Here is a 13,737-nt window from a genome sequence, read left to right as displayed (position 1 = left end):
ATAATCTTAACTGGGTCTAGATTAACTTTAGAAGCAAATCCAAGTTTCTTTTCAAGCCATTCAAGGTTCTTCTTGAGGCGGCCTCATGTTACCTGCCTCCCTCACCTTTTCCCTCTGGCCTCCTGAACCTCTCTCTGCTCTAGCAATGCTGAATGTGTAAACACAGCTCCTTCAGCCGGCTGTCTCCGTCTGACACTCCTCCACATCCCGCATTCTTGCAGCCTCAACTCAAAACACTGATCCTCTGTAAGATGTTGACCCACCTCCCCCAATTCCACAGCTGACTTTAGTGCTTTTTGTGTGTTTCAATCCCAAATTCAAGCAGCTTTTACTGTTTTGTAATTGGTTTTTTATTGTTTTATTTCCTTTTGTCAATGCCTCCCCTCTAAACTTCAAGCCCAAGGAAGGCAGGACTGGCTTCCCATTCACATCCCTGATCCCAGGGCCCTCTGCAGTGCCTGAGCTCTGGGTACTGGTCCTTTTCTCTCTCTTGCATGCAGGCTGTCACCTTCCCCTTGTTCTTGTTTCTTCTGGTCTTCATTGTTAAAAGGGCTTGTTAACACCTCAGCCAAGTGCTGGGAATGTTGCAAGACCAGCTCTGACACATTCTAAATTATTTTTTTGGAAGAGGGTGCAGTCTTCTGATGGAAGTACTTGTCCAAAAATTCACCTCCGGTCTGATTTGTGTGACATTTCCCATCATGTAGAACATGATTAGCTGTCTTTTCAAGTGCTCCTTTAGGTCAAGTATGTTGATGAGATTTAGTTTAGTCCAATGTGAGTCAGAGCCAAGTATGTTTGCTCACACATGTGTATTTGAGGACCAGGGTTTGACTGGTAAGAGGCAGCCCAATCGTTAGGGCTGAGGTAATTTTCCAAAGCCGATTTTCTTAGTGTTCAGCAAAGTGGAATGTAATTTTAATTTGCAAGAACTTTGGCTTCCATGAAACGTAACTATCAGCTTTTTCTCAAAGCCCTTCTTCACAATGAAGCCAGAGAGGTCAGAATGGAATAGTTAGAGATACAGATTTAATCAAAAGGAGGTCCCAAACAAATGAACAAGTCTGTCCTGAAATTTTATTTTACGAAAGGGGAAACAAAAAAAAGTAGAGCAAGTGTGCTAATTTAATGACGTCCAAATACTCATCTAGTACAAATGTAAGAGCAAAATATCACAGGACTGTACATTTAAAGGTATTACAAAGCCAATTTGAATGAAGTTTTAGCTCGCCAAGCAGACAAAGGTGTCAAAGACATTTATCTTCTTGCATAAGATTCTTTATATGGAAGATTCAAATTAGCAAAACTTTTTAATTGGCTCACTTCTACTGTGCAACATATAACAAGTTTATGGAGGCAACAATTCATTAGAAACTGCAGCATCAGACCAGAGCATCGACTATTTATAATTCAGCCTGCCATTCAGGCATGTGGCCACATCACAATGAGATATGAACATTCACCAAGTGTGTAGATTTCCATTAACTATTCATTTCCTTTTGTAAAGCTGAGGACTATAGAAATACTTCTTTCACCTCAGTCTTCTTATGTAAAATAACAGATATAGGTAAGAGTGCTATTCAGGTACCCACTGTGATAGAGAATTCTAATGCACACAACTGTACAATACAAAAGCTCATGGATGATATGATTCTCCATTCCCTGCCCTCTTTCTCTCCGTCCTTCAATCCTCTGGTCCCTCTGACATGTCTAGGGTAGGGCTCAAAGGGATAGAAGACAGCATATTGTTCTCATTTCTGATTCTTTCCTGGGACACGTGTTTGTGAGTACAGAGTTGGGAGGAATAGTTTAGGAATATTTAGCCGTGTATATAAATGGGTCTGTGGAAGTAAAGAGCTTTATTGACACTTGGCAAATGGTAACAGGACCCAGATGAGGGAGACATTGTTTTGCTAAAGAGTAACCGTGGAAACATGAGTTTGTTGTGTTTTTTTCTACGATTGGTTTTTTTAACCGAGAAGAGAAACAAAATAAGTAAGGCTAGCTGGAATATGAAAAGCTAGGCATTGTCAAAAAAAATCAATAGACATTCACTAGAACTTAGGAACAGTATTTCTTTTACTTAATCATTAGGACTACCTAATGGCAGCTATTGTTGTGTCTTTTTTACCTCACAGGAGCAAAAGTCTAAGGGTTGCGACAAAGGTGGCTGGTGTGATTAAGCCTGGTGGTACCATTAGCCCAGGAGGATCAAAGCTTTGCTGGATGGATAGGGGCATGAGCGGGTCTCAGTGTGAAGGTTAATGGAAATCAGGGTCAGCATCTCCCTTAGATAACATCAATATCTGCAGCCCATAGACTTCATCACATGACTTTTTTCTTTGAAGGGATTGTGGTGAGTTTAGGTGAGGCTTCTTTTCTTTGTTGCACACCCTGCTCTGCAGCTTGGATTTCTCAGAGAATTGCTTAACTGTGTCAAGCACACAATGTCACAAAATGTGTTACGTCTAAGAAACATGCTGGAAGTGATGCAGTGCGGGCTGAGAGAGTCCCGCTGCTTCCTGTCCAAGCCCACCCTTTGGGGGCGCGAGGTGGTGCATGGACAGGGCTGTCTGACTTCCCTTGGAGGGGTAACAACTGGAGAATATTCATTGTGCATTGTAATTAATAAAGATCGTAATCATCAGAAGCAAAATAACTAGTGTTTATTGAGCAACAACTGCATGCTGAGCCCAGTGTGGAGTTTACATAGAATATCATATCATTATATTGAATCCTTGTCATCACCCTGAGCGATCAGTATCATACCCCTCATTCTATAGAAAAGGGAGGTCACCTGTCTAAGTCACACTGTGAGTAATGGGGAAGGAGGGGTTCAAAATGAGTCTGTCATCATCCTGCCTCAGGGTGCTGTAGCAGTTGCTAGCCGTCTCTGTTCGTATGCCATTGACCCTCCAGGAACTCCCCGGCATAAAAGATCCTTTTCCTGTTGTTGGCTTCCTGCACCTCTCTCACCTACAGGGTTCTCTGGCTATGCTGTTTGGTTCCAACACAGGGCAGGTGGGAAGTGCTAAGGAGTTCATGCCCCCAGGAGGAATCCTCAATCACTGAGGGTCAGAAATGGAGAGGTTAGTAGTACCCTGTTTCCTTGCCCTTCAGCACTTCTGAGGTGTTTTCTACATAATCTCTCTGAGACTCCCCATTGGTATAGAGTCCAGTTGCCCACAGGGTAATCCTTCATTAACTCCCTTTTTCCTGGCCTTCCCTCCTTTCCTCTCTTGCTCTTCCCAATTTGCTTCTGGTGTTTCCTGAGATCACCTCCCAAATGGGCCTTCACCAGAGACTCAAATGAAGACAACTCCGTGCCCCTTCCTTCTGCTGTTTGATGATAGCGTGATGCAGTGTGTAGACAGATGAGAAAGATCGAGTGCATTTATCTGAAGATACGGGGGCTCTGAAACCTAGCAGTTACTTTTGGGCGCAGCCAGAACAGGGAGTTTTAGAACTGCACAGACATCTCTCCCTTCTCAGCACAGTGGTGATGCGGCAAACAGTATTTTTCCAAGTGTTTACAGGGGCCTCTAAGCCAGTAGTTTCCAGAATTAGGTCTTCAAGTTGACTAATAATGTAAGAGTAGTTTAGGAGTAATAATACAAAGTTTAAACATGACCAAGTGCTACATAAATGCTCCCCCAAATCAGCGAGACTGAGTTAGAAGTGGCATGAAGAAAAATGAGCTTGCTACATCTCATTAGGGAGGTACTGCTAGATTTGCATTTTCGTTTACTACTCAAATGCTGCCACATTATAGCTGAGTCATGACTTCAACTTCCTGTAATAAATTGAAATGGGATTGGGTAAACAGAATACCAGGGAATTAATGAGAGTCTGAAAATGGTGCTGGTAATCAGCTAGGCCTTGCCTATGGAGCAGAGTGCTGGTGAGCCTCCGATTTCCTTTTGATTCTTTGAATTTGTCTTATTTAATAAATGGAATAAATTCAGGTGGTATTTCATTAGTTGGGATAAATGGATATATCTGTAGGGAAAAAAAATTTGGTAAAAAAACAAAAGAGCACAGGTATATAGAAATTGCACCGGCATCCTGATGATAATGAAAACAGAAATAACTTCTCTGATTCCTCGTTCAGCATCATATTCCAAATAGGATGCTTCTCTACTGATGAGATAATAGCTCATTTGCACTCAAGATGGTAGTGCAGTTTAAAAGCATCCTTTCCCTTTCAATTTGCTTCCCTCTTTCAATATCATCAGATTCACAGTTAGTTATAAAGGAGATTTATGGTTTTAAAAGATCATCTCATTTTCTTCCTTTCTGCTAACAAGTTGTTTAAAATAAGTATGATTTTCCTAATATTAATTTTGAGCGTCAGAAATATACAATTTGGCAAGGAACATCGAAGCAATATACAATTTAGCAATTGCACCATTAATGCTGCAATTTAGTGACAAAACACTTCTCACTTCTCAAGTGCCTTTTGCTGTATTTCTTCATTTCAAAGGATTTATTGTATTATTTCCTTGGTAGTAATGGCCAGGTTCTAGTGTAATAGGCTTATTTTGATATTTTCTCCACAGTTTAAGTTATTTCAATAACAGCTAACTCTACCTTTGTGTGATGCTCAGCAAACAAGAAAACAGTGGGTGCCCCGTTTTGCCTTTTCCTTCTTTGCGCCTTCAAGGGATCATTTCATTATTGACGTGTGTTTGCGGCACCTTAACGCTACTTGGAAGAGAGTCCTTTCTCCCTTCATTTGAAGAAAACTGTGACTCCCTGGCCATCCAATCTAATTAAAAAAAAATTTTTTTTTTCCCAAACCACCATTACCACAAAAGCCTGAACTTGTGGGATGTAGACTCAGTAATGACGTGGATCAGAAACAAGTCATGGACACATGAGCCTACGCCCGGGCTCAGGCAGTTCAGCAGACTATGGGGCACAGAATGCTGGGGTAGCGCTCTGACTACTGGTTGGAGTGGAGTTCGGGTGGAAGTGAACATTAAACACTGCTTGCTACAGTTCCTACTTCTTTGCCTCTCTCCAAACATCCTTCTCCTGGCTCTGTGAATCTTACAGAATTTGACTAGTGTGTGATAACAACCACAGGTGGAGAGACCATAAACTGGACTCAGCCATTTGTAATTGGAAAACAGATGTCGTGTGTCCATGCAGGAGCCTGGTTTTGGGCTTCCGTGAGGGACAGAACAGAGAGATGTTAATCGTACTCCTTGGATCTATGGGCCTCTTGCTTATGCCCGGAGGAGTTTCAGTGTCAGGAGTGAAGTGTGTGTGTTGAGCTCAGGAAGGCCAGTGTACATTTCTCCGCTTCTGCTGGAGCTGGCAGACTCCTACAGATCATTTCTATTTTCATACATCCAAAATGTAGAGCAGTCATAATTCTATGGGCAACAAAATTAGAAATTTAACGACCCTTTAAATAAACTGGATAGCTGTAGGATTTCTTTTTAATGTAAATAAGACCTTATGAAAGAAGATTTTAACAAAGAAAAATTTGAATACTCTAATGCATGTTATTTCTCCACATTCAATTTGGTTTTGAAATCAGTCATTGATCGTAAACAATAGTGTTCTCAGAACCAACGGTAGTAACTTTGTGTGGCGTTATGGTTCAGAAACACCCGTTAGGAGAACCACGCCTCACTGGGCTGTGGGAGGAGAGCCTTCATCCCAAGAATTCACTCTTTGTGGCTAGTGGAAGCAGTCTCCTGACTGGTTGTCTTGTTTCCACCCTTGACTCCTAGTATATTCTCAACAAAGAAACCACAGTGATTCATCTAACCAGGTCAGATCATGTCACTCTGCTACTCAAAACCTCCAATGGCAGTAGGCATGTGAGTTGCCCTCCAAGTTATTGCAGGGACAATATTACCAAATGTTTTATGGATGCATATCACATGATCTACAGCTTTCTAATCAGAGTTGTTATTTTTCATCTACTCAAAACCCAACTATAAATCAATGACATATATTTTAAGTTTTTCATGAGAGGACTCAACTTGTTATTATGTTAGTTAATGTGACACTGTGTAACAATGTAACATAATGACATAAATTTGAAATATTTGTGGCTTAAAACAGTACAAGTTTATCCCTTGCTGCCGCAATCCCTTAAGCCCATTCCTGGTTGGGATACCTTCCACATGGTCAATCGGGAACCCAGGCTCCTTCCCTCTTGTGGCCCTGCTCTAGGTCCTTGGACCCTCTCCATTCAGTCGGGGTGTAAAGAAAGAAAAACGGGAAATCAGCCTACAAGTTTTTCTTCCCACAGTCCACAGGCCAAAACTTAGCCACTTGGCATTACACTTGACTATAAGGGATACTGAGATGTGCAGTGTGTGCCTACGAGGAAGAGAAAAATAGGTTTGTTGATCAGCTAGTGGGTTGTGTCATACCTACCTACCCTTCTTTCCCTTACTTAGTAGACATGTGGCCTTTTACATTATTTCTCATTTCCCAGTTGTTTAGCTATCATGGTTGGATGTTGTGATGTATTCCTGGGTAGGTAGCAAAGGGAAAGAGCAAGTCTCTGGAGTCAGATATATTTGGGTTTACATCATAACTGGGGCACCTACTAGCTGTGCGCCTTGGCATAAGTTATTTGAGCTCTCTGACAATTAATTCGCTTCTTCATCCATTCAAACAGGTATACAATACCTTTCCTGTGAGATGATCGGGTAAGAGGTGTATTAGAGGTCAGAATAGCAGAGGTTAAGAGCACAGATCCTGGAGCCAGCCTGCTTGGGTTTGAATCTTGGCTGTGTCCCTGATTTACTGATGGTCTTGGATGAGCTTCAGTTTCCTCAGCTTTAAAATGAAAATTATAATATTATCTACATGGCAGAGGTTCTGGGAGAATTAAATGAACTAATTCATGTCGGGCACTTAGAACAATGCCCGAACACAGAGTGAGTGCTATGCACATGGTATCTCTAATCTGATAGCATCCGGTGTATCTCATAGGCTCTTGGTAAGGATGGTCTCTCCATGCTTTGCTTGACATGGCTTTCTCTTTTCAGCAACTGTCAAAGACTGAAAAACCCAGTGAAAATACCTCCCCACCCCCCAAAAAAGGGCACTTGAGGAGTAAGATTTCAGGCATATTAGTGGGGTCTCAAGGAGCTTTGTGTGGAGAGTCCTGCTGAATGACCACCTGCTTTGACTACTGCTAAGTTGCTTTTGGGTCGTGGAGGAAATTTCTCAAGAGAAGACATTTATCCAGGGCTTTTTAAAGTGATTTTTAAAAAATGGGTGATGAGAGGTTAAATAGCATAGGACTCATTACCAGTTTGGGTGCAAAGAGGAGAGGGGAGGCTATTTAGGGTATCAGGCTCATCTAAGTAGAAGATTACAGTCGGAAAAATTGTTTAAAGAGAAATATAATTAGAATAATGGGACAGCATAATGGGAAATCAATGCTATTAATGCTACTGCTAATTGCTGCATTAGAACATTTATCCAAATCCCTTCTCCTTTAAACTAAAAACATGAAATTAAGTCACCAGAGTAGACAATTTGTATAGAGGGACTCAGAGGTTTTGGATTACTCTGGAAAATCTGCCCGGAACAATTTGTTATTATGCTGAATACCAAGCTGGACCCTCTCCATTTCGAGGAGAGAATACGCATGGGAGGACCATATTTTCGCTCCATTCTTATTGGTCGTTTTAGGTCTTGTGGGTTCTGGCTATTTGGAGTGCCCTAATGCTATTTGAAATGGACTTCTTACCTCCTGTCTTTAAAAGTGTTGGCTAACAGAATGTGGTGTTGTTAATGTCACAAAAGCTAGTATGCTGTGTGTTGTGATTGCTGGCTTGGACCTGCTGGGGGTTGTTTGGGATGAAATGGCCAGAGCAGCACTCCTGGCAGAGGGAGTGGTGGAGGTCCCACACCTGGTCTAAGGGCATGTGGCAATGCAAGCATCCTGCAGAGTGGGGTGAAAGGCTCAATGTGTTGATTTGAGGTATCCAGGTACAACACAGGCTCTGTCTCCTTGGTTCCACTGTGAGCTTTAGTTGGAGCCCAGGGAGTATCATCTGGGGGAGTGAGAGCAGCCCTGAAGGAAGGCGTAGAGGTGTAGAGCCAGGGATCAGGAGCAGGAGTAGGGGTGGAGTTTTGTTTTCTTTTTAATTGTGGGAAAACATATATAACATAAAGTTTGCCATTTTAACCATTTTAAGTGTATAGTTCAGTGGCATTACTCACAATCACAATGTTTTGTAACTATCACCACTATTTCCAAAGCTTTTTTATCAACCTAAACAGAAACTCTAACCATTAAGCAAGAACTCCCCATTTTTTCCTCCCTCCAGCCCTTGATAAGCTCTAATCTACTTTCTGTCTCTGTGAGTTTGTCCATGTTAGATATTTCATATAAATGAAATTATAAAATATCTTGTCTTTTTATGTCTGGGTTATTTCACTTAGCATAATATTTTCAAGGTTTATCATGTAGCATGTATTAGAATTTCTTTGCTTTTTAAGGATGAGTAATATTCCATTATAGATATAATTATAAATATAATATATTTATATGCCACATTTTATCCATTTCTCGATCAATGGACATTTGTGCAACGAACATTGGCAGACAAGTGTCTCTGTCCCTGATTTTATTTTTTGGGGGGCATATCCCTAGGAGTGGAATTGCTGGTTCCTTTGGAAATTCTAAGCTTAGCTTTCAAAGGAACGGCCAAACTGTTTTCCTGGAGTTGTTCTTGAGAATTGTGAAGCCGGTGACGGATGTGGAGAGGTGAGGATGAGGACTGACACTAGGAAGTGGCCCCCAGGAACAGAGCAGAAGCCCCAGTGAGTAGCCTGCCATGCTCAGAGTTTGCATTTCTAACATCCTCAAGTGTAGTCTGTAACCAGCACTGGCTTCATCTGGACGCTGGTTAGATGAGTAGCATCTCAGGACTCACCCCACAAGCATTTGCTTGGGCTTCTCTAACTTGCATGTGCACGGGCATATCACCTGGGCACCTTGTTAACGTGCGTGTTATGAGTGGAGTGGGCTGAGAGCCTGCATTTCCAACACTCTCCCAGATGGCGCTGGGTCTGCTGGTCTCTGAACTACACCTTGAAGAAGTGAGTGTCAGTAACGTCTGTGTACTGGAACCACACAATGAGCTTTTCAAACATCCCAATACCTGGGCCCCACTATCGCTGTTCTAGTTTAATGGCTTGGGGCGGGGCCTGGGATATTCAGTGTTTGAACAACATTACACATGAGAGTCTCTGGTGTAGCCAGGGTTGAGAACTTCTTCTCTGGGTTTGGACATTGTCCTGTGTCTTGCACGTGTGTCCTCCTGCCCTCTTTCCTGTTCTCTTTTCAAACTCTTCTGCTTAAAACTGACTCAGATTCCCAATTAGTTAATTTCTCTGGCTCTTGTTTCTCATTTATATTGCCTGCAGATCAATCTCTCAAAAGCCAGTTCTGAACAGACTGCTCCCTTGCAAGAACGTTCAGTGATTCCCGTTGTCCTCCATGAATAAAAAAAAGAACTTGTACCTATTTTTTAAGACCCTCCTTGGGGTGGCTCCAAATTGCTTTCCCAGCCATATCTCCCTCTTGACTAAGTCCTGTATATTAGGAAAACTAAACTGGTTTCAGTCCTCTAAATATACCATGAGTTTTCCTATCTCTCTGATTTTGCTTGGGTCGATTCTCCATCTGGTTAATCTTTTCTACCTGTCTACCAGTCAAGGACTATTCCTGTTCCTACTTAGTCTTTGAAAGCCCTCCCTAATTATTGCAATTGATATAATCCTTTTTTTCCTCTAGCATTTTATTTGTTGCTTTCTTAGGTAATTTACTTTTTTCCCCTTCTATTTCTGGAATTTGTATTCTTCTCTTACCTTCCTTACACAATTGTAAACTCTTAGGGGGCCAGAGCCTCTTCTTGTTCATCTGTCTTTCCTGCTGTGCTTTCTGTCTGCAGAAAAGCTGTATGGATCCCTACTGTGCCTTCACATAGTAGGGATCCATACAGATTGGTTAAATTGTATTCACTTGGGCAATTTACCTCCATGTTATTAATTCTAGTTGGACCTCTCTGTCATTCACTGACATTTTAATTTCACTGCCTGACATTTTGTAAATCCTTAGGGATTTTATTTAAATAAATGCTTCTCGGAAAGTACCAAATGCTAACACATGATATAGCTTCCACAGTGTCTTCAAAAGTATTGATATATAATGTTTTTAATTGTTTACTCTTTGTTCGATTTTGTTAGCATTTTGGCTAAGGACTCACCCCACAAGCATTTGTGTCCCGAGACAGTGTGGTATCTGGTAGGAAGTTGGGGGCTACATTCATTTCACTTGCAAAGACTCGTTATGTCCATAAAAACTTTGGAGAGCCCCAGCAATGAGCCCTGGCTTCAGGAAGCCCATCCAGCTCCAACTCTTCCTCAATGTTCTGGTGAAAACCTCCATGGTCCTTAAGTGGGTGACGGACTTGGAAGGTAATGACGTTTCCTGCAATCAAATCATGTCCTCTAGGAACAATGATAAGGGATCCCCTCTCATTTGGCACAATGAGATATGAACATATTCTAATGGGCTAATTATTGCAGTTATCATTTTTTAGCCAGAAATGTCAATGTGTACGATTTAATTAGTCTGTCCTAGAACTATCTGACAACTTCTTAGTTTCGCAGCCTGTCAGCATTTTCAGAAGTTGGAAGGATGCCAGGAGCTATCACCTATAGACTTGCACACACTTTTAAAACATCCAGAACAATTACTGGAGCAGCAGGTAAAGTTTCTAGAAATAAAACCTAAGTTCGGCGGGTGGCAGGGTTGTGACCAACGGGATATTTAGTCAGTGGAAAGTAAAAAAAACAGGCCTTGACATGCCACTGTTCTCATTTCTACCTTGCAGGTCTAGGGTGATTCAGACGTTGTGGTCTCTGATTCAGACTTTGGTTTGTAGTCGTGGAAACTGGTTAAGGTATATGGGATACTGAGTAATGCACAGAATGCAGGAAATTGTGAATAGATCAGCCATGCAAGTCGAGGCCAAGGGAAGTTTCTAGGGTATAGCTGATAGGAACTAGGAGGCACCATTTTCAGAACTCTGCTGGTGGAATGAATGTGTGGCAAATGGTTTTGGTTCTTTTGGTTTTTCAGGGAAAGAGAGTTGAGTCTACCCAAATGGGTTGAATAGTGTTTACTCACAATTCATGTCCACCCAGAACCTGAGAATGTGTGACTTTATTTGGAATAAGGGTCTTTGCAGATGTAATTAAGGTAAGGGTGGAGATGAGGCTATACTGGATTAGGGTGGGCTCTGCATCTGATGGGGGTGTCCTTATGTAAGAGCAGGATGAGACAAAGACAAGAAGAAGGAGGTGCAGAGATCGGAGTGACGTGTCTATGAGCTAAGGGACACCGAGGATTGCCAGCAGCCACCATAAGCTAGAAGGGAGGCATGGGCCAGTGTTTCCTTGAGTCTCCAGAAAAATCCCACCCTACTGACACCTTGATTTTGGACTTAGGTCCTTCTAAACTATGAGAGAATATGTTTTTTCTTGTTTTAAGCCACCACATTTGTGGTAATTTGTTTCAATACCCTTAGGAAACTAGTCCCAGGTCCTATGTCCATTCTTTGTCCAAGAGAAGTAGCCCTGTAATAAGCAGCCTCACAGTAACTGCATGTGATGGCCTAGAGGGACTTCCCAGAAGAAATTCCAGTGGTCGTCCTTCAGAGAAAAGAGCATGGGTGGGGGGTAGAAACCACAGGGATGCCCGATCTATACCATGGATCCTCAAAGACCTTTCCCGGCATTACTATTTTCCTTGGGGAGGCTGGAGGACAAAGATGGGAGTGCCTTGTGCCTCAAGTAAAAGTGGAGTCCACCCTCAGATTTTACCAAGTTGCAGCTGGTAACGCTCCAAGTCTTTTGGGGGAGAATTGCTGGTGTTGTGGGTGACCAAAGATACGGACAGGCAATGTGTAGGACAAAGGATCTGTCTCAATGGTAGGACCTGTGGGTCTGAAATGAATGAACATTTACTGCCCTATGAACTGAAATAAGCTTGGATACAGTGGTGCCACCTCATTCCCTGACTGGTACATTGTGGCAAATATGGGCTGAAAATAATCAAAACAATAAATTCTAGCCTGTGTGCAGAGAAGTCACACTGGGCTGAATGGAAATGGTCAATCTTGTCTGGGTGATTCTGTATTCTGTTTCCTTTAAGTTACTAGGTATTTGGTGGCCAGAGAGGTATCTTTGTACTTGTTTCCTTTGCAGGTTTCACCACGACAACAACAACAACTTATTGAGGACTTCCTGTGAGCCAGAAATCATGTTAAATGTGCTACACATGCATCATTTTATTTACTCCTTGTATAACTCAGTGTCGTTGATACTGTGAGTGGCTCTGATTCTGGGGCATGCAAAGAGAGGTTTAGGCATGTTATGTAACTGGTAAGTGGTGCTGTCAGGATTCAAACCCTGTACTCTTGACCTCAGAGCTTAAATTCTTGAGTAATTGTCTAGCTGTTATGTATACCTTCATTGTAAGTACATATGCCATTTCATTAAAGAATTTAATTTTTTTCCTTGTGTTTATAATCTTTCCTTCAAAAGCCCAGAAGCCCTGCTCATGTGGCATATTCCAGGGAAACTTTCAAATGTCAATAGAATGAATCAGAACTTTCTTTGTGCCATGAACTGTACCGTCTCCTAAGCTAATCTCTTTCCTACTGGGGAATATGTATAATACAAACTGGTTTAGCTAGACTGAAAATCAATCATCAAGGCCACTGACGATGCTAAAAAAAAAAAAAATCAAAAGTAGTTAGCATACAAATGAAAGTGATTCCCTATAACTCTATGTGGGACAAATTTCCTGAATCACACCAATAAATCAAGGCTGTGAGGCTCAGTTATAAAGGAAGATAGATTGAACAATTTTCCTGTTACAAACAAGCTGTTTTGTACTATGTATCTATCAGTTAGTTATTCAGGTTTAATTTAGGAATGTGCAAATAAACACAGCCAAATATATTTAAATAGACTCGCATTAAAAGTTGCCAAGTAATGCTCTGCATCAACACAACCAAATTAGTTCTGGAATCTTTCAAGTGCCTTTTGTATAACTGTAATTAGGAATTCTTCCCACTAAAAAATGTAGTCTGCAAAGGACCCCCTCCCTCATTTTTTGTTCATTCTTTGAGGGTAAATTTTTGTTGTTGTTTGTTAATTGGAGGCTTTTCGAACTTGTAGGGCCCACTGTTGGAGCACACTGTCTCAGTTGTGTTGAGTGACTTCCCAGCTGGCTGGGGTTTGAGAGACAGATGAAGCCAGACAGATGCTGCTGCTTCCGGTTTCCCTCCTCCCAAGAAGCTAGTTGACTGATGGGCCTCTGGACTCTGTCAGGTACAGAGGTAATTTGTCTCAGGACTTTGGGGCTGTAAGTCAATAGAAAGGATGCTTTTCTTGACTGGCTCTAGGTTCTTTTTTAATCCACTCAGAGCTGCACCAAAACACACAAGTGTCCTGGGAAGGGCAATAACATGGTGCTTAATTTTTGAGCATAGCTTCACACTGGTAATCTCAAATAATTGTTCAACACCTTTTTAGAGATGTGGGGATGTTGGAAGTGGAGGACCACTGGTGGTAGCTCGGAACCTCTCCTCCGTTGTGCCATGAGATCTAACCAAATATGCCTCCTACACCTAGCAGGGGCTGGTGCCCTGGGCCAGAGCTAAGAGCATGGGCTCT

The 13,737-nt window shown here is 41.9% G+C and overlaps 1 long non-coding RNA gene across 1 annotated transcript in view; it reads left to right on the top strand.

Moving 5' to 3' along the window:
- The window catches only part of LOC128780559 (uncharacterized), a 74,271-nt gene extending 60,908 nt beyond the window's left edge, over positions 1–13,363 (top strand). Inside the window, exon 3 of the long non-coding RNA XR_008426484.1 lies at positions 13,240–13,363. This is a non-coding gene — a long non-coding RNA (uncharacterized lncRNA). The remainder of the gene's footprint in view (positions 1–13,239) is intronic.
- The last annotated feature ends 374 nt before the right edge of the window (positions 13,364–13,737 follow it).

Source organism: Desmodus rotundus, chromosome 3, assembly GCF_022682495.2.
Source record: "Desmodus rotundus isolate HL8 chromosome 3, HLdesRot8A.1, whole genome shotgun sequence".
NCBI classification, from domain to species: Eukaryota; Metazoa; Chordata; class Mammalia; order Chiroptera; family Phyllostomidae; genus Desmodus; species Desmodus rotundus.
This window is presented reverse-complemented; position numbering and strand designations above follow the sequence as displayed.